Below are 24,129 nucleotides of genomic sequence, written 5' to 3'. Positions count from 1 at the left end.
CCAGGCTCTACAATTTCCACATTAAAGATTAATTTTCTGTAAGTGCAGATTTCAAAAGGCAAGCTGGCAAGTTCTAGTGACAGTAAAACAGAAAAATACTATCAGATCAGATGTATGAACAAATTTAATGGCAAATGGAGTATTTGTGTTTGTGGTTTAAAGACATATGTACTTGATTTATTAGGGCATATTAAAATGCCAAAAAATTTTTAACTTTAAAAGCTGTGTTGATACCAAGAGGAAAAAACATATGGTGATCTGTGAAATGCAGACTATGCAAAAATAACATTCACATGAAATGCAATGAAGTTGATGGGGAATTAAATACACTGGCCTCACTGGGGACACGGAGCACGAAACTGGAGCAAACTTTCATTACCTGACAGTACTTTTTCAGCCACAGAAAACTCTAATTTTATGTTGTTCAAAGATGCTAGTAATTCCAGTAGATTGCCAAAGAAACCAGTTAATTAAAATCTCCCCAAACCACTCTCATTGCCAAATGTTCCGAATTCATCTAATAGGATTCTAGCAGCCTCTAGTTGGAACGGTGACTAAAACATTTTCATGGGAAGATATGGGAAAAATCGATGACTCCTGAACTTTCTTCCACAATATCCTGGTGGCAGAAGACATACAAACCTATCTAGAGAGAAGGCTGGAAACAGGATAGGCCTATACCTGAACGCCTGAGGGTGCTTCTAGTGGACACCTCATAAAGCTTGGAGAATGGTTACAAGTACCCAGGGTCTTAAAATGTGCTTAAGGTGGGCAGGGAAAAAGAAAGAAGCATGAGGAATAAGTGACATTAAAAGTATTAAAGATTCATTGAAAGAATAACATGATGAATTGCTAAATTCAATCAAACCTACTGCCATAATACATATTATAAACAGAAAATCCTTCAGGGGAAAGTAGAAGGGGAGAGTCCAGCACTGGAGGGGAAGATGGTAAGAGCAAAAGCTTTATGGAAGAGGTGATATTTGAGATGGATTTAGAAAGTTGGGAATTAGATTGCAGGAAAGAAAGAGAAGGGAGGGCACATCAGTGAGAGGATAGGGATTTCTAGAGCTGAAGCTCTGTATTAAGGAAGCTTACACCTGCAAGGAAGGGCAATAAGCATTAGGTAAGGTTTGCATTTGAATTTTTTCCACTAATTAAAGAGTAATTTTTTGTAAAGCAAGGTAAGAGTAATCTTTTTGATTTGCAGATTGAATGAGAACCCTACTTGCCTAAAAGAGAAATGTCTTTCCTACCATCTTAAATATGAAGGTTTCTGGCTGCCTGTGCTTAGCAAACTGGCACTTGAAACTGCAAGTCATCGTGCACGTCTTTTTGACAAAAGCCATACTGAGAATTTAGCATGTATATGGCACAACGGTAGGTACTGTGAATTAAAAGACAAGTGAGACTGTCTTGCTCCCAAAGATATCACAGATAGCAAGACAGACTGAAATCTAAATAAATACATAGATAGACAGATGATAGATGCTGTAGCGTACTTAGTATAAAAGATTTAAAAGTGGACATGTAGTTCTAAGAATTCCATGTCTCTCTTAGGGAAAGGGGTTCGGGATCCTAGACTACAGACATTTAGCACAAATCAGTATAATTTTTTGAAGACCAATTTGATAATAGGAAGTTTCTTCATACCCTTTGATTCAGTAATTCCACTGCTGTCAGTTTTTTATTAGACTTTATTAAAGATGTGGACAAATAATTCTGTATTAGGAGAATTTATCATGATTATATTCATAACAGTTAGCATGGGTTCTTGAGCCATTCTAACCTGGGTTAAAATTCTGGCTTTATCATTTGCCAGCCCCGTGATCTTGGATGAGGAACCCAACCTCTATAGTCATCAGTTTGTTCATTAAAAAAAATGGGTACACTGAAAAATACCTTCCACAAGAGTCTGCTGTGGATCTTTAAAGTGTCACTGGATATAAAAGACTCAACAGGGTACCTGGTCCATAGTGAGTGCTCAATAATACTTAGGTCTTTAATTTGTAGCAGTGAAAAACAGAAATACCTAGATGATCGGAGAGGCTGTGGAGAAAAGGGAACCCTCCTTCACTGCTGGTGGGAATGCAGTTTGGTGCAGCCACTGTGGAAAACAGTATGGAGATTCCTCAAAAGACTAGGAATAGACTTAACGTATAACCCAGGAATCCCACTCCTGGGCATATATCCAGAAGGAACCCTACTTCAGGATGACACCTGCACCCCAGTGTTCATAGCAGCACTATTTACATGGAAGCCAAGACATGGAAACAGCCTAAATGTCCATCAACAGATGACTGGATAAAGAAGAGGTGGTATATTTATACAATGGAATACTACTCAGCCATAAAAACTGACAACATAATGCCATTTGCAGCAACATGGATGCTCCTGGAGAATGTCATTCTAAGTGAAGTAAGCCAGAAAGAGAAAGAAAAATACCATATGAGATTGCTCATATGTGGAATCTAAAAAAAAAAAAAAAAAAAAAAAAAAGCATAAATACAAAACAGAATCAGACTCACAGACATAGAATACAAACTTGTGGTTGCCAAGGGGGCGGGGGGTGGGAAGAGATAGACTGGGATTTCAAAATTGTAGAATAGATAAACAAAATTATACTGTATAGCACAGGGAAATATATACAAGATCTTATGGTAGCTCACAGAGAAAAAAATGTGACAATGAATATATATATATGTTCATGTATAACTGAAAAATTGTGCTGTACACTGGAATTTGACACATTGTCAAATTATAAATCAATAAAAAATGTAAAAAAAAAAAAAAAGAAATACCTAGATGATCCACAACAGGTGACTGAAGAGATTGTGAAACATTTCATGTAATGGAATATTATGTAGCCATAAAGCCTTTTTTATTGATTATTAAATGGATAACATAATGATGATAAACAGTAGAACCTTGAACAACACTGAAATTAGGGATGCTAACCCTCTGTCAATAAGAAATTCATGTACAACTTCTTAGTTTGCCCTCTGTATCCGTGATTCCATGTCTGGGGATTCAACCAATCATGGTTAGTATAGTACGGTAGTACATATCTATTGAAAAAAAAAGTGTGTATAAGTGGACCAACGCAGTTCAAACCCATGTTGTTCAAGGGTCAATTGTAATATTAATTGCAAAAAAGTAACTACAAAACTGTATTTGCTGAATGTTCTGAATTTTCTTAAAGATAAGCAAATATATATACAGATGCATAAACTTGGGGAAAAAAACAGAACTGAATACCCTTAGAAGTTATCTCCAGGTGATGGAATTTAAAATTATTTTTATTTTTCCCTGTGTACTTTCCAAAAAGTCTACAGTGAACATACATTACTTTTATTATAAGGAAAGGAAATTATTTAAAGTAGGTAGTGCATTTTTCAAAATGCCAAAGTCATTTGCCAGGGCATGGTACTAATTTTTGACAGATTAACATCTGTCCTTTGCATACTTTTCCATACGGAAGACTTTACACTTAATGCCTTCTCAATCCAATTATCATTCGCTCATGCAACAAGTCACTGGATTCTATTAAAGCTTTTCAGTATTATAGTGGATGGTATGTGGAAGACAGAGAAAATGAAAGTCATGGCCTTTATGGCCTTTATCTTTAGAGCATCTTGGAGAAGAGTGAGATGAATGAGCTACCTTATAAACAACAGAAACTTATTTTTCACAGTCCAGAGACTGGGAAGTTCAAGATCAACAGGCCAGCATTGTTGTGGTCCTGATTCATAGCCAGCAATTTCTCCCTGTGTCCTGACTTGTTGGAAGGGCTATGAAACTATGTGAGCCTCTTGTATAAAGGCACTTAATCCCATTCATGAGGGTACCACCCTTATAACTAACCACCTCCCAAAGGTCCCACCTCCTAATATCATCACCTTTGAGGGATCAGGATTTCAACATATGAATTGAGGCAGGTGGTGCACAGTTATAAACATTCAGACAATAGCAATCCCCTTTTAGGGGCTCTTTTTTGACTGATTAAAAAAATCTTGAATATTGAATACATAAATTTAATTAGCTTTAGTAGTGAACATTGCAAACAAATAAACTATGTGCCAAAAAGAAAATAGATAAATAAGATAAATTAAATGTGATCTATTTGGATGATAGGATACCATACATAACATAAAAGCAAAGAATTGGATCTGGGTATTAATACCGATAAGTCATAAAAATACACTGTTGCGTGAATAAAAGCAAACTGTAGAACAATAGGTGTATTATGATCTAATTTACATAATAAAGCAAAACCTACAAGTAATATGTGTTCCATGAAAAGTACACACAAACATGGGTTTATACGTATTAAAGGGCATGGATACTCAACTCGTAAGAGTGATCATTTCTGAGCACAAGGGTAAAGGGTAAAATTAATAATGCATGGACTTTATCTATAATGTAATGTTTAAAAATATAATAAACACATGTGTTATCTGAGTAATTAAAAATTCAGAAAGGGAGAAAAATCAACTAGAAAAGCAAGCATAACATGAAAAATACAACAGTGGAGTAAGAATCAGGAGACAAACTCTAAGCATGACTCTCTGCATAACTAACCACTTAGCATGGAAAACTCACTTATTCTCTCTGGGCGCCAGTTTCCTCCCTCAGCTACAGCACAAGGGCGTCAGCCAAAAGGATCATGAAAGTTCTAAGTTCTAAGACACTGGGATGTTTTTGAATTGTTAGTATTCCATAGAACAGTGGGCAAATAACCAATGATATTCAGCACAAATGTCAGAATTTCCATGGTTTAATACAGTGACCTAAGCTGCCAGAACACTTCTCTCCTGCTTAGTGATGTGGAAAGGTTAAGCTCCCTGGTAACACATTTGATCAGAATGCTAGCGGCGAGCTGCCTCCCTGGGTCTTTCCTCTCCGGACAACTGAATCTGGTCTCTAACACGTGCAGCCTAATCACTCAAAGTATCTATGAATGGTAACATCCATAGAACTTTCACAAAAAGGATTTGCTGAGAATGACTAAATTTATTCTCAGAAATGAAAACCACCCACAGTTTAATCTATAAGGATACACAGTGGATCCTGGCATCAGCCTCTGGTTTCTCCTCACCAGAGGGTTCATAATAACTCTTCACCACACTGACTAAGGCAAGAGCCTCTAGGCTGGTCTTATCTGGAGCCTCCTTTCTGCATTCTACGTTGTTCTCCTATCACAAGGTCTGCTCTGGGATGTCCACTTCTTGGTGTAGAAGTTTTTCACTGAGCCTTGTCTTTACATGGCAGTTTTGCTTGATCTGAACACTTGTTTGCCCATGCACCTTTGATGCATTTGGTCTCTTATTTGAACCTGCTATCCTGATAGTATGATAGCATCTTTGCAGTAATGCTGATTCTGTGATGAATCTGTGCTACTCCAGTGTCCACGGGAAAAGTTTTAAGGCCAGTCTTTCTGGGTTTTTTTTCCTACTTGTCATTCGCCTTGAAATCAGTCCCTCCTTTGCACAACGTGACGCCACTTCCTGTGTGTAGCAGTAAATAATCTTCATTGTCCTCTTCTCCTAGTAACAGAATCCTCAAATGTTAGCTAGGCACATGGTGACCAAAATAAAGATGGCTTCTGCTGTCGTCCCTTGAGGCTATACGTGGCATGTGACTAATTTCAGACCAACAGTATTTGAATGTTAGTGATGGCTGCAACTTCCAAGTTGTGGCTCTAAAGAGAAAGTGTGTGCCTTTCACTTCCCTTTTCTTCACCCTACTAACTAAAATATGATGCTGGATCTCCTTTATCCGTGAGAATGGAAGCAATACCTCAGTATGGCAGAGGAACAGGCATTACTAGTCCATGGAACAGCAATATCAACCCTAGGATGATTCTCTTCAGACTTAGGTCAAACAGACATCAAGTTCTGTCTTGCTTAAGCCACAGTTATTTGGGTCTTGTCAGAGCTATGGAGCAATGCACTGACGAATACTAAATTTGGTACCGAGGAGCAGGATAATGATGGAACACAACTGAACATATGTTACATCAGCTTCATGATTAGGCAGTGGGTAGCAAGGATATAAAAATTTAAGGCTAGAAACCTAATAGTAAAAACCTTTGGTAAAAATGCTTCATTGTTTCCTGTGGTTGCTGTAACAAATTATCATATATTTAATGGCTTAAACCAACACAAATTTATCATCATACAGTCTTGGAGGTCAGAAATCTTAAATGGGATTTACTGGGCTGAAATTAAAGTGTGGGCATGGTTGTATTCTGTTCTATAGGCTCTGGGAGAGACTCGTTTCCTTGCATTTTCCAGGTTCTAGAGGCTGTCTACATTTCTTGGCTCATAGCCCCCTCCTCAATTTTCAAAGCCAGGAATAGCAGGTCAAGTCCTTGCATCAAATCTCTGTGAACCTCCTCCTTTGCCTCTCTCATCTACAGTTAAGAGCTGCTGTGGGCCCACCCAGGTAACCCAGGATTATTTTCTCTCTTAGGGTCAATTAATTATTAACCTTCATTTCATCTGCTACCTTAATTCCCCTTTGCCATGCGAGGTAACATATTCACAGGTTCTGGGAATTAGGACACGGACATGTTTGAGGGGCCTTAATCTGCCTACCATAATGTCTCCTGCAATAACTTGGAAATCAAAACCCGTGCAGAGCCTACTATAAGAAAGTGTTAAAATTTTTTCAGAATATTAGTGTATGTTGTCTACTTTCTGCCATTTTCAACAAAGATCTGTAAGAATAAGCTGACCTCTAGGAAAAGTCAGCCAGCGTGAAAGCAGAGATGGAAGGAAATTCAGCTCTGTTTAAGAGGACATTTTAAAAAACTTCTTTCTTTCTTATTGGCCTCAGGCAGGGTCCAGATATTTGGAGCTTCACAAGGTTGAAAAGGTAATAGCTTCTCTACTCTGGTGATTCTGAAGAAGCAAACTCAGCAGGAGATAAGCCCGTGGCCCACGCTCTTCTCAAGCACTTCCCAGGAAGTGCTCTCTGCCAGATGGTTGGAGGGGACACAGTCGCACAAATTGGGCTAAGGGTATTTCCTTCTTACACAGGTCTATTTTTCAGTGGCCTCAGGCACCTTGCAGAAAAAGACCAGTGGAGGTGAGCAGAGCACAGAGGACAGAAAGTAAAAGACTGAAATGTTCATGCTTAAGAAGTTTGTTAAGTCTGAGACCACTGGCTGTTGTTACTGTTCTACAGGATTGCCTGGAAGCAACTAGACCAGACATTGACTAGATTCTTGAGGTAATTAAGTTACCCAATAAATGGAAACCTGGCTGGCCAAAGTTTGAGGCTGTCATACACTAAAATACCTATAGCTCTTTGAACCTGCATCAGCAGAAGGTGGTTTGGCCACCAAGAAACATAACTTTTCTAGTGTCTGCTTTGAATGTAGTGAAAGAAGCAAATGGACAAGGAAAATTTCCCAGGATGAAAAGCAGGGTTTGGAGGAGGGGGGAGCAAGAGGAGGATGAGGCCAGTGCGGAATTTGGCCTCAGGAGCAAAATTTAAGGGGCTCCAAAAAGTCAGCAATCAAGATAAATAATATTTCAATACAATGTTTTGAACTATCAAAATTAGTGCAAAAAATCCTTGATGAATAAAATATGGGTGTTCTTAATGAAGACAAGATAGTACCAGTGCCGTAGGAAGCCATATTGGAGCCTGAGGCCAAAGGAAAAATCAGCAACAGTGGTCCTGTCTTTATTTAAAATGGATATTTTGTTTATCATGGATCTTTTGCATTCCTTTTATTTGTTAAATTTTTTGTTAAAATATTTTTATCTTGATTATTGAAATTTTTTGTGCCCCCTTAAATTTCATGTCTGAGGCAAATGCCTGCCTTTCCTTCCTCGCCTCACTCTAATCTGGGCCCTGGAGGGAGATTCAGAGATTAATCCAGAAAGTTCTGCCCAGACAGCAGAACCAGGGATGCCGGCTGAACTAAAGAGGGAATGTACTCCACTGACGGGGAAAGGAATTATAGGCTGAATTGTGTCCCTGCAAAATTCATATGCTTAAGTCCTAACACCTAACACCTCAGAATGTGATTGTATTTTCAGACGTGGCTTTTAAAGAGATGATTATAAGCCTCATTAAAAATGAGGCCCTTAAGGTGGACTCTAATCCAATCTGACTGGTATCCTTATAAGAAGAGGAAATTTGGACACATACAAGTGACATCAGGGAGGCACATAAACAGAGGAAAGGCTACGTGAAGACACAGCGAGAAGGCAGCCATCCTCAAGCCAAGCAGAGGCCTCAAAACAAACCAAACCTACTGACACCTTGATCTCTGACTTCCACTCTCCAGAACTGTGAGAAATAAATGTCTGTTGTTAAAGGCACCCAGGCTATGGCATTTTGCTATGACAACTCTGGCAAATCAATACAGAAATCTTTGGTGTCCCTTCCCAACAATACTTGATAATTGTTATAGAGCGCTGTATTGTTCTGATTCTTCCTTTTTCTAAATGGGAGGTTTGTGGGGGGAGGTTATTTGTTTGGCTTAACTGCAACTATACAACCCCTAATTTGCTGTTTTACATTGGGGTAAAATAAGTCATCTTTTAGGTTATAGTTCTCTGGGCCACGAGCAGCCTCACCGAGTCATGGTGGGAAAAGACTATGCATCACCTGCAGATACTGGGCTTTGAGCTGATGTTACCTGCAGGGGGAGGACGGTGTGTGTTCTAGGAGCAGAAAGAAGGATGCATAAACATAGCAGAGTGGCCAGAGAAACAGATTGGGATCAGAATCACTGTTGTCGCCCAACATCAACTTTCTCCTTCATCCTTTAGGAACAGAACCCCCAGGTCTCAGCTGTGCACAGGGCCATCCAGACTGGAAATCTCCTGACAGGTAAATGGGACCATATACTTAACTCTGAGCAATGGTATATGAGTGGAGAGACGTGTTCAACTGAAGATTATGCCCTAAAAAGGAAATGGTGCATCCTCCTGTCTATTTCTTCATCAGGCTGCTCCAAATATCAACATTGTGATGAGCCATTCGCAATTGTGCAGATAAAGGCTACACCTGCCACCCCACTGAAACCGCAGGTGCCTTGGTCTTTCAGTTTTCCCCAGGAAATATAGATAAGAACATAGGATCAGGAAAGACTTATGACTAGAACTCCAAACCTATGACAAAATAAGCTAGATTCCACTGTTCTCTGGACTTAATTTGAGCAGTTCAAATGATATGAAATGACTGAACAGTCTGGGAGATAAGTCAGGGTATCGGTTCAATTACTACAGGATTCCAAATAATAATGGTCTCAACAAAAAGAACTGTCCTTTCTTCTCACATAACATTTCAAGTGTAAGCAGTTGGGGTTGATACAGTGGCACCAAAATATCTAAGACAGAAGTCTTTTCTATTTTGCAGCTTTGTCATTCCAAATTTCTATTTCTAGCCCTGACCTATCTCCTGAGCTTCAGACTAATTTATCCAGTTGCGTACTCGACATCTCCACTTGGATATCTGAAAGGGATCTCAAACTTAAATTTCTAAAACAGAACTCTTGCTTTTCTCCCCCTAAACCACATCTCCCCTAGCCTTCCCCAGCTCAGTAAATGGCACCACCACTCATCCAGTTGTTCAGGCTCAATGACTCAGACCAAAATCCCAGGAATAATTCAAGACTGTCTGTCAGTTTGGAAATATATTCCACATCAGATCACTTCCCACTAGCTCCACGGTTGTCACTCCAGTCTATGCCATCATTTTCTCTAGATTATAAAATCACAATAGCAAACTAACTGGACTCCCTACTTCCACACTTAGATTGTACAGTTCATCCCCCCTTACAGAAGTCAGAGCATACTAATATTCTATCATTGCTATGACAAATTACCACCAACTCAGTGATTTAAAAAATAGAAATTTATCATGTTACTTTTCTGTAAGTCAGAAGTCTAACATGAGTCTCACTGGGCTAAAATCAAGATGTTGTTGGGCTGCATTCCCTTTTGGAGGCTCTGGTGGAGAATCCATTTCCCACCTACTTTCCAATTTCAGCTGGCTGCTCAGACTCTGGGGCTTGTGACCCCAGGCCTCCAGCTTCAAAGTCAGGAAGGGTAAATGGAGTTGTTCTCACATCAGATCACTTTGACCTCTCCGACCTTCTTCCACTTTTAAGGACCCTTGTGATCACATTGGGACCACCCAGATAAACAGAGATAATCTCCCTATTTTAAGATCTGCTGATTAGCAACTTTAATTCCATTTGCAACTTTAATTTCCCTTTATCATGTAAAGTAACACACTCACAGGTTCCAGGGATCAGGGCTTGGACACCTCTGGAGGGCCATTATTCTGCCTACCACACAGTGTGATCTTTAAGCATGTAAATCAGATTTCATTTCCCCCTTCTTTGTCCTATTCACATTTAGGGCAAAATCCAAAATGCTTACCCCAGCAAACATGCTTTTTGTGAACTGCGCATTTCTACTCTCTTTTTCTACCCCTATAACCCCCTCCCACTAAATTTTACACAGTCTCCCCCATCTTCTTGCTGTCCCCAGAATGCCAAGCTTATTCTCACTTCAGGGCCTTTGAATGTTCTCCTTCTTTCTGCTAGGAACTGTTAGAGCAGGCAGATAGCTAGATATGAGCAGAGAAAGGGGGACACAGACCAAATGGCAGGACTTGGGCAGAAAGGAGGGGCACAGGCCAAATGCAGGAAACCACACATCATGTGAGCAGTAGGGATCCCTGGGCAGAGAAAGAAAAGCTGGAATCTTTGGGCTGATAAGGGGCCACACCGTTTGGCCTGGAGATCAACAAAGAAAGGTCAGAAAAGGCAGGAATTTCCAGTGTCCGAATATAACCTTTTACTTATTATGCCCTCATTTCAATAAAATTAGCCTTGCAGATCAGAAGTACCCATCATGCACCGACGCCATGACACTTCCGATCCAGACTAAGTAAGGACAAAAATCCCTCCTCCCTTTGGGAAGGTGGAGTTGGGATGATAATCAGGGAATACGATCCCAAACCCTTCCCTCCCTAGTGAATATTCCGCCCATTCATTTTTACACCCTATGTAACTAACTTGCCAAAGAAACTCAGGGCAGCTGCTCACCTGAGCCTGCCCGCTCTCCCCTGAGAGTGTACTATTCATCCTTTAATAAATCCTCACTTTACCTTTTTAACATCTAAGTCTTGTCTCTGAATTCTTTCTGGGACGGGACAAGAACCTGGAATGCCGGTTGCAACTATCGGCGCCAGAACCTCTTCCCTATATATGTGCATGGTCCCCTCCCTCATTTCATTCATGTCTCTGTCTAAAAGGACTCCCTCAAAAAGTCATCATTATCTGCCACTGTCATCATAATATCTGGTGCCAGACATTATATTATCACCGTATTAGCTTTACTGAGTTATTATTATTATTCATTGCTAACACTGTGATATATTTATTTGTTCATTTCCACCAGAATATAAGTTCCATGAGGATAGGAAATTTGTCTGTCTTATTCTCTGCTTCATCTGTAGCACATAACAGGCATCAAATAGGTATTTGGCAAATGAGCGGTTGAATGTAATAATAAAGGAGCTGATACACTTGGTATTTCTACCTAGTCTCAAACATCAAAATAACTCAACCACTCTTTTGCATGAGATGAACCATTTAGATTCAGAACAATCCAGGCAGAATTCTGCACTTAAGCCTCACTCAGTCCCATTTGCAATGCAATTGAAAGCAAGGGATTTGTTCCACTTCCTTCCTCGTGTGTCCTGCTTTCCAAATGAGGTGTTTAATTCCAGCCAGCATGCTAAACAAGTACAGACTCTGTGTTGAGCCTCCCGTTCTATCTTGGGAATTCTCACACAGAACAGGACAGAGATATTAATCCACTCTCTCCACATGCTGCAGTTACACCTTGCAGATTGTCAAAGAAGAGTGACAGATGTGCAGGGCCCAACAGCCCCGAAAGTGGCTCTACAGGGTTCTGGACTAATGGCTTTCAGAAAAGTCATTATTGATCAAGTAAAGTTTCCAACTCATGGGAAGTGATGGCTTAAGGCAAACAACATTGGTTCCTAACAGAAATGGCTTGATCTGATTTTCCTTAACAATCTCAGCCTAATCGTACCAATTCAAAAAAAAAAAAATTGTATGGAGGCTCTGTCACGAGCCGGGGCCTATGGGTCTATGCCAGGGACCACAGCACTGAAAGGAGAAAGAAACACCATCTCGGTCCCTGGACTCTCTCACTCACTGTAGGCAAATGATGATGTATGCTAAAGTCCATGGATGTGTCAAAGATGTGTTTATTGGAAACAGGAAAATGGGCTCTATATTTGGATGACCATTTAAAATATCACAGGCAATACTTGACATGTGCTGTAGAAAACAAACCAAAAAAACAGCCACTGTCAGGAGCTACTATCTATCCTTCTGTTCCATGTGGATGGAATAGGTTTAAATTCCCTAATCACATAAACAACAAAGGCAATAATGGCAAGGATGCTCGTTAGATGTACCTAGATTAAAACAGCTTCCGAGGTATGCTAGTTTCAGACTCTGTACTCCGGGTGTCTGGATATTAGTGTATCTAAAACTCACTTTGTACTACAGTTGGACCTCTTCTGAGACCTGTCTGCTTCTCCAATCCTTAATGCACCCTTAAACTCTTGATTACTTTTGGATTTCTCGTCACTTATAATTGGTCACTGTCCCAAACCTTGAAGACAAGCAGATTCCTAAACCACTCACTTGCCAGACCAGAGGCATAACTCCTGCCTTCTGACTTAAATCCAGCCTAAAGAACCCTGCTATGCAGCTGCCAGAAGCACAGAATGGCAGCGATACAGGGAGGGAAGTGGCAGAGGACACACTCGCAGACTGACCTGGCTTTGGATTCCCTCTGTTGGACAGCTTTACATTTTCTGAGTATTGAAATGTGAGCTCTGAGAATAGGAACCACTGTGTTTGGATCTCTTCAAAAGAAATCATATGCAAGAGCACATGGTAGGAATTCATTTCATTAAGTCGAATTTAATTAAGATACTCTGAAAGATAACAGAACAAAATGGCTAAGGTAGTTGGCTTACTTTTCACTCTGAAAACCTACTGGTGAGCTTTCTACACAGGTCCAAACCAAGAAAATAATATTTGGCATCAGTGTTAGGTATAGGCATAGATAGGTAGGTAGGTAGGTGGGTAGGCAGATGCATACACAACAATAATAGGAACTGCGCTGTTAAAGGAAGTCTGGAAGATGCCATGAACATCAGCCAAGAGGACCAACAGCGAGTGAATCCTCAGCATGGCTCATGAAAGTGAGAGAGTAGAATAATAATATCTTTTAAAAAGCAGACCTGATCCCTTAGATTTTCTTTGTAATACAATATAAACACTAAACTTTCTGAGACCAGCAAGAGAGCCAAGCAATGGCCTGAATTCCAAGGTCACTACAAAGATGCTGAGTTAGAAATAATCACATTAGTGCTTTGTTCAGGGACTTCCAAGTGGATGCATACACAGCTGAAGACAGTCTCAGGATTTGCCCTTTTAAATACACATTGCTTAAAGTAGGTATCTAAGTTCATTTCAATTAACAATTTACTATTTTTCTGTCTTAACCATTTGCATCTCTAAGTTCTCCCAGCGAAGGGAGTGTGGTGGCCGTAGAGCGAATGTGTTTGACATCTTTTGTGTGTAGAGAAAGTGGAGATAGACAAAAGGAACTGGTGTTTACTGGATTTCTCCTATGTACCAAATATTCTGCATCTATTAACAAATTTAATACTTACTAGTAGCCACCATTTGTCTAATATTCCAATTTTAAGATAAGAAGTGAACCTCAGAGACTTTTCTAATATCACAGGGCTGGGATTTGATCTGAGGTATGCCTGACTCTTGCGGCCATGTTCTTATCCATAAACTGGCTGCTGGAAAACTTGAGGTTTAAAGGAAGGGATAATGAGAATTAGAGGGAGGAGGACGTTAGAGAGCTGCATTTACACTCCACTTATGTCAGACCTTAGAGTTCAAATTCAGAGCAGCATAAGGTGGCCTGACTGGCCTGTGGTGGACTGCAGGTGACAGGCAGACATGTGGAATCCTGACATCGGAAGGGCTTTAGTGATATATGAGTTCAGGATCTGTGTCTGAGAGTTTAGGAAACCAAGACTAGGAATAAGAAAACTCCTTGCCCAAGGTAATACTTGATTTCTGACAATCTGTCAGCATCAGAGGTAACCATAGACCCTACGCATCTTGATTCTCAGTTCAAAGCTCTTTCCATTATTCCAGTTTTCTCAAGAAGGAATTCTCAGACATGGGACCTGCATTTACTTTCTATGGAGGCCAGAATCAACTGCAGAAGAAAAGACATGAGTCTGGAACCTTAGACTACTCAGAAACCTTAACATCTGTACAGAGTGTTGGGTCCTATGAAGAGACTTTCTTATTACAGTAAAGCCTGAATCCAAATTGCTACAAACCAAGGAGAAATAGATTCACTCTTAGCCCCCACTTGATCTGCTCCTTCGCATAAGGAGCATGGATTAGGTGAGCGTATTGGCTTACTGTGTTGCCTTATGTCACTAAACTACTCTGAGCTATATCTTAATTATCTATAAAGTGAAGACAGTGATAATACAGAAGTTCTCATTATCTCAGTTTTATTATCTGAGTCCGCACAATAATGAAGTGGCAAAGGAAAGCAAAAGCCATCATAATGTGAAATTTTTCTCTCATGGTTGAAAGAGTTGATCGTTTATAAAATGAGTCTGTTCTCCACATCCCTTCTCTCTGAAGAATCATATCTACCTCTAACCATTAAATCAATGTCTTTGATCGTTAGTCTATAAATACAATGCACATCCTTTGCCAAGCACAACTATACATCTCAGAAAAGTTCCAGAATTTCAAGTGATGAACGGGAGTGGTGCTGCAGAACAGTGCACACAAAGCCACGGACACAAAAGGATCTGGCCTCAGGCAGCTCAAAATTGTAGAAGAGAGCAAAATGACAAGGCAGGCATTTTGCAGGAGAAAGATTGGAATATCAACATAAACATAAAGGTCCTTGAGAAAAACTGATAAATCCACAAACATTTCTCAAAGGTGACCTTCTTTTTGATCATGCTTTGAAAGTTAATTAAACATGAAAGAATGCTGCATTGTGCTCTCGGACAGTTTTGCCAGAATCATGGTTTTTAAAAAAGGAAAACTCCACTCTTTTCAATAATTACCTCTAGTGGTCATTATAACCAAATTTATTTAATTTAGTTATTTATTTATAAAAAACATTATGTTCACTACTTTAACTCCATTTTTTCAAGATAAAGTCTCAGTTGAAAGCTTTTCTCCTTATACACTGTGAAATTTTTGCTGCAGCTTCAAGTGGATTCTCTTGTAGTGAATAATAATCCCTGCATAACAAAGCAGTCTTTCATCTATACCACTTCCTATTGTTAGAGGGAATAAATGAGATAAAACTTGCAAATGCATTTCGGGAAGTCTAAAGTACTATATTAATGTTAGAATTTACTTTGTTTCTGAAAAAAAATTTTATTGTATGCAAGTTACTTCCAAATACATCATTTATCTTATTTCCATAATGACCCTTCAAAGTAACTATATACCATCTCCAAACTATAAATTAGAAAAAATAAAGAAACCTGCTTAAGGTTACATAGTTATTAAGTGGCTTAGCTATATTGAAGGCCTAAACTGACTGTCCCCAAGTCCAGGTCATTCATTCTATATGTTTGAACCACACAAAGCCACTACTTTGTAGTTCAATAATGTTTGAACACCCACATTTCATATGGTTCTTCCTAACATATTCATTCAAAAAGTCCTTATTGACAATCTTCTGCCATTAGACATTAGCCTAGTTCTGGGGATATATTGGTGATCAATGGTAATCAAAGCAAAGTCCCTGCTCTCCTGCTACATTCTAGCAGAGTACATCATATTGACAACAATTAAGCAAATAATTTAAACAAACAGGACAAATGCCTTACTGTGTCACATGCAAGGCAGAGAATTAATAACATGTAGAAAGTGTCTTCTATGGACCAGATGACTCAAATTGCTACAAACCAAGGGGAAATAGATTCACTCTCAGGCTCCATTTGATCTGCTCCTTTGCATAAGGAGCATGGATTAGGGGAGAGTATTGGCTTTGTGTAAATGAACTCATTTGACTCTCATAACAATTCTGTGAAGCAGGGAATCCCACTATCCTCACTTTTGAGACAAGAACGCTGCATTATAGAGACGTTAAGTTACTTGCCCTGAGTGATACCACCAGTAGTGGAGGAGCTAAGCTTCAAGCCTAGGCAATCCAGCTCTTGGAGGCACTCTTAAGTGCTACTCCGTAACAGGTTGATGTGATAGAAAGTAACGGGATAGCTAATCAATATAACTAGAATTGCTTCTCAACATTACATTCTTCATTAGTAATAATACCATGTTCAGGGTCTTCCTACACATATCAGAAATATAATGGATTGTCTCATATAGCAAGTTCTTCCCTTTAATTCTTTGGCTAAATAGGGAGAATTTAGTAGGAATTGGAGCACATCAGCCAAGAAAAATTTCAGCCAAAATCTTCACAACTGCTGAGGTTCTCATCATTACCAAATGGCCCCTTGCAAGATCCTATTAACATGCCCAAAGCACCTCAGTCTTTAGGACAATAGCTTACTGCCCAACATTGGAACTGCACCAGCAGCCCCGTGGCTACTGCTTCCAGGAAAGTGTAAATTTGGGAAGCAGTGCTGGACGAACTGGTAACAGCCGACTTCAGGATGATTTCACCTCTCTCCAGTTGCCTCTTTACTTACTGTTCAGCTATGATCCCTGCTCATCCCCAGATCTGAAGATCAGAGGAAATAATGATCGTATTTCCAATTAGAACAAATAGTAGCTATCTTGAGCTGTATCATTAATCCTTTCAGGGACATTTGTATTGTGTTACTTATTCTGTAGCCTAATGAGGCATGAAAGAAGAATCTCTTTCCTTTTCCTGTCTCTAAATGCAGGGCCAAAAATTGCTTCTGCTGCTGGAGACTAAGGTTAATTTGAAGTAAAGACCCAGCTGGGGAAATTTTCACTTGTCTAAGCAATGGAATCAAATGTGTGTAGCCACTGTCATGAAACTGTCACCTTGTGGCTTTCCTTTTTGCAGTTTGAGCCTCAATTTTGAAATGCCTTCACTTGGTATGTAGTTGCTATTTATGAATGTATGCCAAGAATATCCCATCCTTATGCACCAAAGTTTTTTTCAGTAAAACTGTTTAAAATAGCAATTTTAGTAGTTACCAAATCATTCACTTATTCAATAACAAATGTGCCAAATCTTGAGTTAGGGCTGGGGATTCAAAGGTGACTAGGGAACTCTCTCTACTTTAAAGAGTTTAGAAAGTAACAGAGGAAGCAAATAAGGGATGCTAAATTTAATAGTGATACTTCAGATAAACATTATGTAAAATAAAAACATGGAAGGTAATTTTCCTTCCTAGCCTCTAGTGGTTTTTTAAGCTCTTTCTAATACTAATCTTATTCAATAGCAGCTGACATCCTAGATTTATCCAGCAAAATACCTGAGGTTAACGACATATCCAATTAATGTTGGTGGTTTGCTTAGATATGGGGGTATGTTTTCAGTATCTTGGTTCGAGGAGTAATCTAGCCGGGGGGACACACCCAAGAGATTCTTATGCACCCCTCACCCTTAAAGTGTATTAAAAATCTACCTTATAAAAATCATCTGGGATCTTGTTAAACACACAGATTCCTAGGCTCTTTCATGGAGGGTCAGGTTCAGGAGGTCTGGGGTCAAACCCACAAATCTGTATATTTAATAAACCCAGATGATTCTTAGCATCATGTCTATTTGGAGAACAGAGCTTTAGAAAAACCCTTAAAACTGGTGTTGAATTTTAAACATTTGTGCTACTTATTTCTTAGCTGCTAGTTTGGGGCTTTTTAACTACTTCTCACAGTTGAAAGAAAAATAGTTATCCTTCTAGAATCCCACTGATAATTAAAAGTTACCAAAGCTGTTTCTTTGTTTGCTTGTTTTTTCATCTAATCTCTACATATGCTAAAAACAAAGGGATGCAACTAACCAACTGGGAAGCTAAAAGTTGCCCCAAGAATGTTGCATATCTATTGACCTTTTTCTCCAATTAAGAGGAAACGTTCTTTTTAGGATAGGATTAGAAAAGAACCCCTCACATCAGCATTCTCAGACACAGAAAGTGTTTCCCGGCAGTTGCTAGGTACTTGAGGAAATTACTCTACCAATCTCCTTAGGGACCCTCTCAGTTAGGTGGTTTGCTATGTCTGCATCCAAATTAATGATTTTGGATCAAACAGAAAACGCAAAGATGAAAGAACATGTTTGTCAAAAGTTACTGAGTGAAAATATAACCCAGATTTACGTCTGAAAGCTTTCTATTAACAGAACTAAAGGCACTAGAGTTAAACCTACCCCAAAATGCTATCAAGTTGGATGAAGGTAGCCTTCAGACAAATTGTATGGTAGGAGAAATTTGGCATATCACTCCTAACTGCTTCCTTAACTCACTTCTTACTCAATGATATCCTTTCCTTTCAAGAATTCAGAGTTCTTGTAGTCTGCTCACCTATTTCCTGACCAAAACCTATTCTTAGAAAAAGATCATATAATTTATTTACCTCAGAGATGTCTGTCTGAAAACCACTTCCATGTAAAAAGAAACAACTCTAGTTTGTGGTTGAAGAAATATTGAGAATCATAGATCAGGCTATGGAAATTTTCTTGTTTTGTCCTGTAGTGGTGAGGCAGCCTGATACCCGCTGAAATCATACAATGCATGCTTGGAATACAGCTACAACTACACAAGCAATCATATTCCCATGGAGACTTTCGGAGCTTGTGATTGCACGTATCAAAGTATAGAGCTATTGTTAATTTTATACAAGTGGAAATAAACAACCTTTTAGTAATAGACAGAGCTATAGATATCTAATTTATATACAGTAAAGTAGAAAAAGATTAATATTTAAACCAAAACAGGTGGAATCTGCTTCTACATAATTATGGTATAGTTCATATCACTGGGGAAATGAGTCTTCATGTGGTCCATTTGCTCCCATATCTCTATAGCTCAGAGAAGTAACACCGTAAGGAGGTGGTCCATAACCTTGACTTTGATGGTCTGGGCATGAGTTTCAGAATGGGAGCTCAAGAAAACTGCAAGAATAAAATGAAAATAATTTGGAGAGGGGTAGAGTTTATTCCTCAGGGCAAGGACACTGGGAAGAGAGAAAAAGGAAAGGAGTAGAGGAGAATGGAAAGTAAAATAGTATTGATAGTAAAATGTTTTGTACAGATTCACAAAAACCTATGGAAACCAGGGGGCAAAGAGGGTGGTGGGGGATAAATTGGGAGCTCGGGATTTGCAGATATAAAATAGATAAACAACAAGTTCCTGCTGTATAGCACAGGGAACTATATTCAGTATCTTATAATAGCCTATAGTGAAAAAGAATATGTATGTATAACTAAGTCACTATTCTGTACACCAGAAACTAACACATTGTACACCAACTATATCCAATAAAATAAAAGGTTTTGTAATAAGAGAAGAGCAAATATTCCATTTTAGTTTATTTTGATAACTATATAAACTATCTCCATCTTCACAAACTTCCAGTAAAGCACTGAATTTGAAACTGAATCCACTAAATATCTCATGAGAATGTTTTCATTTTCAGTTTTGGTGGAAATGGCAGGAAGAGGTGGCATTCAATGTACAAATCATGGAATGGGACTTGTAGAACAGAATAATCCAGACACTGAATTGTTTGATCAGAAGGAAGAATCTAAGCACCAAAGATAACCAGGATGATGCAGACATCACTCCCCCAACATCACTGCCCACTTATCCATACACACATGAAGGGTCTCTGCCACTGTTCACTGGATGGGGGTTGAGCCATCTTCATTCGAAACGCAAAGCTAGGTTCACATATGGGTTACACATATAATAGTAGTACACATATGAGGTCTCTAGTACTACGGTAGGCACATACATATATATCATTTAAATCTACCCAAATATGAATGCGGTACAGGCATGAGTATTTGTGTGTTTTATGACACTATTTGGTTTTTATCAATTTCTTCTAAGTTTTCTTAGTTGTTTTGAATTTTACTAGGCAGTAGAGTGGACAGACCTATGGGAAGTAGGGAGGTGGACAAGGAAGTATAGGACTCTGTCTTTTAAAAAAAACCTCCATATTTAATCCTAAGTATTATAAATTATTATACTTACACCTCAACTTCCTACTTGGACCCCAAAGTAAAAATGTATGGCATAATATTTAGTAAAGGAAACCAACATATTTGACTGGAGTGCTCCCTCATTCCATTTATTCATATCCCTGCCTATGAGGAAAAATTGGGCTCTGTGCCTGCATCCTTGAGATAAGCACACATATAGGTCAGGACCAAGAAATTTCTTCTAGATTCAAGTCTACAGGCCTGCCTCTCTCAGTCACCACTAATAGTGCTCAACAGATATGAAGCAACAATTCTGGGGAAGTGAATCTACCTGGTAGATCTAAATTCTTCAGCTATGTTGGTCCACTTGGCATAAAGGTAGTAGAAAGCCCAAGTGTGGCTGTGGACCCAATAAACTTCTCCCAGTCTATGTTTACTAAAAACAAGGCTAGAATTTTTAATCCCTGTCCATCTTATTCTTAGCAAATACTCTCAGTTGATTCCAAACTTGTACTGGAGGCAGGAGATGCGTGATTAACCAACTCCCTTAAAACCCCAACAATGTAATCTATTTCCAGTGAGAATCATGCTATAACTAAAACAGAAATAATCAGGTAATTGATGGTAATTGCCTTGCAGCTATATCTTGGATGCCATTTCTAAAAAGGAAGCCAATTTTCTAAAAATGCATGTTAAATGTTGCACACAATTGATTCTCTATGTCATTAAGCCAAGGAGGATATTACTTAGGGGGTTATTCATTTTTATTTTACTTTAATGAATGTTAAGAACCTCTAAATCACTTGCAACAATTAAGACAATTAGATTTGTGTGGAACTGTGAAGTTGAACATCACTGCACTTTTTCAGTTTTTGTTATTTTCTTCCTTTACTAGAATTCACTTTGATAAAAACACAAGTCAGAAAAGTAGTGTATTTGGCTTCCTATTTTCATACATTGTATATGTTCCCATTGAATCTTAATTTTCCTTTCAGATTTTCTGGAGAAGAGAAGAAATAGTAACCCTTCAACATATTTCACAAGGTTGAAATATTTTGATGGATTCTGACTATTGACTTTTCAGTTCTATATTTTACATCAAATTTAAATCTGAACTTCTCTTTTATTGAGTGGTCCAATAGATAACCAAAAAAAAAAAAAAAAAAAAAACAAAGGCTGCATCATGGAGTATTTTAGTTAATAGCAGCAATAATCTGAATGTATATAATCTATTCTCTGAGTAGCATCCAAATATTTCATATATTGGGAGATCTATTTAAAATATTTTTCTAAAATATACAGGGTGGAAGATAGTGAAATGAAACCCAGCACTTATTAAGCTCTTATGTTTCAGGTGCTTCATAAAATGTAACTTATTTAATCTTCACAAGGGCCTTATTACAGTGTTCTCAAACTAAAGTCAACATAAGGATGATCCATATAGCTTGGTAAAAAGACAAATCTCCATGATCCATCTGGCCATGACTCTGTTTCAGAAAATCTTGAAGGATCCCAGGGATCTGTATTTTTAACAATCCTCCCTAGATAATTATGATGTAGGTGGTACATGGAACACACTGTGGTAAACACTGCCCATTGTTTCAGATGAATAAAGTAACAGAGGGTTAAGTAACTTGCCTAAGATCACCTATTCATACAAAAATTAGGTAGAATGCTTCTGTTCTTGAGAGAAAGCCATTAAATTTTATGAAGAATGAGGAAAATGTTAAGAAACAAGAAAAAATATGAGACCTTGGCAGAGACAAGGAACTGCCACGGAAATAAGAGATACTGGTAGGGTCTTTAGGTTTTGGTTATGGCAGAATATCTGGTATCAACCCTACCTCCCACCATAAGCAACTGGACAAAGCATATAAAATAATTGCTTGCAGACTGTATTTAGCAATCAACACAGGGCTCTGGTCACTGAAAGAAGGGAAGCATGAAGATGAGTGTGCCACATTTGTCCTGGCTTTCTCCCTGAGAAGACTGCTTAAACTATGGCACAGAGAAATAAAACCCAAAAGGAATGGTATTCTTGCTGGATTGTGTAAACAGAGATTCAAGTTTGGCACTTCCAAGACACCGGGATCTGAAGACAGGTTATTACACAGGAAGGGTCCAAAGGTAAGGAGCATCAAAGTCTATTTAAACATTCTTCCTAGGACTCTTGGCTAATCCCTAAATTGCATATTTACAAGGTAAAATTCCAAAAGACCTAGCAGAGAAAATCCACTGGGAGGCTGGAGAGCTCGGCAGAGATTTCAGAGGCTGCAGAGTGTTGAGAAGATGTTAGATTTCAGGCCCAACCAGAGCAAAGAGACTTTGGCAAACATCTCAGGCTTTCAGGTGGGATCATGGAAGAAGAACACTGTAGGACAAATGACCATGCACTAGGAGTAATATCTGTAAAAAATACCATTAGAAATTCGATTAGGAGTTGCACTGAATCTATAGATGACTTTGGGTAGTATGGACGTTTTAGCAATATTAATTCTTCTAATTCATGAACATGGATATATGTTTTCATTGACCTGTGACTTCTTCAATTTCTTTCATCACAGTCGTATAGTTTTCAGTGTACAGATCTTTCACTTCCTTCGATAAATTTAGCCCCCAATTTTTATTGTTTTTGATACTATTGTGCATGAGGTTGTATTCTTCATTTCTTTTTCAGATATTCCAATGGTGCTTTCCACAGAAATAGAAAAAAATAATCCTAAGAGATTTATGGAACCACAAAAGACTCCAAATAGCCAAAGCAATCCTGAGAAAGAAGAAGAAAGCTAGAGGCATCACACTTCCTGATTTCAAACTATACTAATTATAGTAATCAAAACAGCATGGTGCTGGCATAAAAACAGTCACTGAGACCACAGGAACAGAACTGAGACCCCAAAATAAACCCATGTATGTATGATCAACTAGTATTTCACAAAGAGGCCAAGAATACTCAATGGGGAGAAGACAATCTCTTCAAAAAATGGTGTTGGGAAAACTGGTTAACCACATGAATAAGAATGAAATTGGACCCCTATCTTATGCCAGTCACAGAAATTAACTCAAAATGAACTAAAGATTTAAACATAAGATATGAAACCATGGTACTTCTAGAAAGAGACATAGATAAAAAGCTCCCTGACACTAATCTTGGCAAAAATTTTTTGGATATGACACTAAAAGTGCAACCAACAAAAGCAAAAATTAATAAGTGGGACTACATCAAACTCAAAAGCGTCTCCAAAGCAAAAGAAACAATCAACAAAATGAAAAGGCAACCTATGGAATGAGAGGAAATACTTATAAATCATATATCTAATAAGGGGTTAATATCCAAAATATATAAGGAACTTATACAACTCAATAGCAAACAAACAAACTAGTCTGGTTTAAAAATGGTCAGAGGAACCAAATAGAGGCTTTTCCAAAGAAAACATACAAATAGCGAATAGGCAGATGAAAAGGTGCTGAACATCACTGATCATCAGGGAAATACAATGAGATATCACCTTACACTTATTAGAATGGCTACCATCAAAAAGACAAGTGATAGCAAGTGCTGGTGAGCATGTGGCGAAAAGGGAATCCTTGTGCACTGTGTTGGGAATGTAAATTTGTGCAGACTATGGAAAACATTATTGGGGTTCCTCAGAAAGTTAGAAGTACAAATACCATATGATCCAGCTATTTCACTTCTGTGTATATATTCAAAAGAAATGAAAACAGGATCTGAAAGAGGTATCTGTTCTCCCACATTCACTGCATTATTCAAAATAGCCAAGATATGCAAACAACCTAAGTGTTCATCAACAAATGAACTGATAAGGAAAATGTGGGGGGGGTGTGTGTGTAGTATATACATATACATACATACATACATACATACATACACAAT

This window comes from Camelus dromedarius, chromosome 20 (genome assembly GCF_036321535.1).
Source record: "Camelus dromedarius isolate mCamDro1 chromosome 20, mCamDro1.pat, whole genome shotgun sequence".
Taxonomy (NCBI): Eukaryota; Metazoa; Chordata; class Mammalia; order Artiodactyla; family Camelidae; genus Camelus; species Camelus dromedarius.
This window is presented reverse-complemented; position numbering follows the sequence as displayed.